The sequence below is a fragment of the Panthera leo genome, chromosome B1 (assembly GCF_018350215.1).
Source record: "Panthera leo isolate Ple1 chromosome B1, P.leo_Ple1_pat1.1, whole genome shotgun sequence".
NCBI classification, from domain to species: domain Eukaryota; kingdom Metazoa; phylum Chordata; class Mammalia; order Carnivora; family Felidae; genus Panthera; species Panthera leo.
In genome coordinates, this window is record NC_056682.1 from 173960219 (window position 1) to 173963662 (window position 3444).

A 3444-nucleotide genomic window follows, 5' to 3' on the forward strand; every position below is an offset into this window, starting at 1 on the left:
ACAAAGGTATGGAAATGGGAAGCATGGAAGTCCCTGGGAACCAGATCCTTCAGGTGTTCTCATGGATCCTTGAGAGCGATGGTCAGTGAGGTCATTTCTAGTTTCACCCTCTGGTTCCCACGTACGTATATTCTACCGACAAGGAATATTGCACCAGCACCCATAATGGTCACCAATATCATGTATATGAGATGTCTTGGAGTGTACATAAGGTGGCCTCTTGTCTTTGCAAGGTATCATCTCAAGCCAGTGCCCCAGCAGTGCCTTCAAATGGCCATATCACTGCTTATCGGACCCCTGCTGCTAATTAGCAGTGGTATGTGCTAGGACCAGTGTGTCCCATTATTACGTGCCCACAGCATTACCTGCTTGACTGTAAAATGGGTTCCTTGGACATATTGTATGGGATTCCATGTCAGCAAATCGAATACTTTGAGAGTCCTTGGCTAGTAATAGTGTTAGCTACGTCCACCTCACTTGAGGGGTTGCCTAAGAATGAAGCCAACACAGAGGAGAACAAAACAGAGAAATGGAGAAACGCTCCTTTAAAAAGTGTTTGTTTTTTTTTTTTTTTTTTTTTTTTTTTTAATTTGAGAAAGAGAGAAAGTGTGAGTGGGGGAGGAGCAGAAAGAGAGAGGGAAGAGAGAGTATATCCCAAGCAGGCTCTGAACCATCGGCCTGGAGCCCCATAGGGGGCTCAAACTCACAAACTGTCAGATCACGACCTGAGCTGAAGTCAGACGCTTAACCAACTGAGCTACCCAGGCACCCTGAGAAATGGAGAAACACTTTTGATGACACTGTTTGAGCACTTGTCTTTTTTTTTTAGCACTGGGAATAAGAGCTCTCCTGAATTTCCGGCGAAATGATGTGATAAATTACCATTATTATTATCACTGTTATTTGAATTGGGCTTCTGTCACTTGTGTCCAAAGGAGTTCTGAGGAAGCCACCAATGTGCCTTTCACAGATACTCACACATTCATTCTTTTACAAAATTAATATCTAAATCAGGCCTTATTCTGCCTTGAGGGTCATTTTATAACTTTAAGCTAACTCCGTGATTGGATCCAACGTTGTGATGATTTTAGAGCTGAAATCTCAGAAACAGATATTTTCAAGTTCTTGTGAGTCTCACGATAGTTCCCATGGCTAATATCCAGGACCAGGACCTGCGAGGCAGGAGGCAGCGACGTGGAGAGCCCAAGAAACACTACCATTTATTGAGCACTTACTCTGTGCCAAACACTGCTGAAACTGCCCTTGTAGTTGGCTAAGTTCATTCTCATTGCAACCTGTGAGACTGGGATTAGTTTTCTCATTTTGACATTGAGGAAACAGGATGAGAGAAGTTAGGAAGTTTACTTTAGGTCAGTCAGGGAATAAGTAGAAAAATCACAGACTCAAAACATGTTGTGCTGACTATATTGGCAGGAGGGGTCCAGGGATGTGCAAAATCAGTGCGGGCGGCAGGCATCAGAGAAGCTTCCTGGAGAACTGCGAACAAACCTCTTTTCTCCTTTTCACTATTTCACAGCCTGTAGAGAAACCGTGATCTGGTGTCCGGAAGGCATCCATCCTTCAAATTACTTGAACAATTATAGACATGTGTGGAAATTTATTTTTGATCTGTTTCTCAACCATGCTCATACAGGTACATGATTTTTATGTGAAAGGGATTATTTCAGACTTGCTTTTAAAATATTCTCCTGACTCACATTCCTGTAATAGTCATTAAAATCATGATAACACAGCTACACCTGCCTCAGACCCTTCCAGCCTGGTCTCTCTCCGTCTCTGACGGGCAGCGAGAGGAGGGTCTCGCTTGGCTGAGAGTCTCTGCCCTCGAGCTCACGTGAGCCCTGCTGTGGACAGTCATGTCGGACCCCTTGTGTGGGTTTTGAGAGTCTGAGGTATTTTCTTCAAAGCACCTCCCTTCAAGTAGTCCCTGAAAATCACAGACAATTTCATCTTATATTTAATTCCCCACATGCCAGTTTCTAATTGTATGTGCAAGGTTATTTTTAAAAATTTTTCTGAGCCCTTGATTGAAAGTATTTAGAGAACTTTCTAGGGACCGTGTAAGCTCAGGGCAAAATAAACCCATGGAACCTTGCATTCTAAGCTCTGCATTCATATCTAGTCTAGGTCAAGAATGAGTGACAGCAACAACTTTAGTACCCCTGGGGAGAGGGACTAATTCCATTTCTGGACCTAGTCAATTTGATTTTGTCTTTTGAGACTTTCAGGAAGAAGTCTCAGAGAGCCATTAAGCTTTGCTTGGGAGGTGCCATGGCCTTGTGGAATGAGACCATGTTTTAGAGTCAGTCATTTTGGGTTTTGTCCTGGCTCTGACTCATGCCATGTGACCTGAGAGAGAATGGCTTCACCTCAAGAGGACTTGATTTCCTCAACTATCAAATTGGTATAATAGTATAAACCCTGCAGGGATTGCTGTGAGGAGCTGTACACACACACACACACACACACACACACACACACACACACCATTCACAACGTGCCAAGCACATTGTAATGTTTGCACTTTGCAAATATTACCTACTTTAATACTCGTTATAACTTATGGAGGGGGAAATATTACTACTATCCCCGTTTTACATATAGGAAAACAGGCTCAGGGTAGTTGAGTAATTTAGCCAATGTCACACAGCTAATAAGTGGCAGACCTGAGTTACAAGTTTAAGCAGTCTGGTTTTGGAGTCTGTTTTCTTTACTGTTAGTATGCTGCCTCAAATGGTAACAATTTTTCAATCTACTTTTAAAATGTTTAATACAATGACTATAAGTTACCAGATGTGCGTGTACATGTTGCTTCTGTAGGAAGTTATATTACTTGCAAATAGGAAATCAACTGAGCTTTCCTTATCAGGCCTTTAATGAAAATAAAATAGAGCTACCACATTTAAAATAGGTTACTTAGTATTATTTGAAAAGTTCTACATTTCTTCAGACTGCTGCCTAAATTCAATATATTTGTCTTTGAAATTGGGAATGGCTGAATTCGTTGAGGAGTAAATTGAGGAAGCTCTTCTCCACTTAGTACCCTGCACTTATACTGACATTCTGAAAGACACAGCACCTCAGTACAAAGTTTTTTTCTGAAATTCACTCGTAGAACTATCCCCCCTCCCCCCAAACAGACATCACAATAATAAGTAATCATTGAGTTTCTACAATGAGTTAATAATCTCCAAAAGCAGTGATTCTAAGTGTGGGAAATCCTAGATCAGAGTTAAATATTTATTTTTAAACTTCAGGACTTGGCTGAGCCTTTAACACAGTAATGTGCTTGTGAGTCTTTCTGAGACATAGGGCATGTTGTGGTTTTCAACGGTGGGCTATGGGATATATGGTAGCTTTGTAATGTGTCAGCTTGTCTAGGCTGGACTACATTTCCCAGAATTCCCTTCTCTCTGTGTTTCC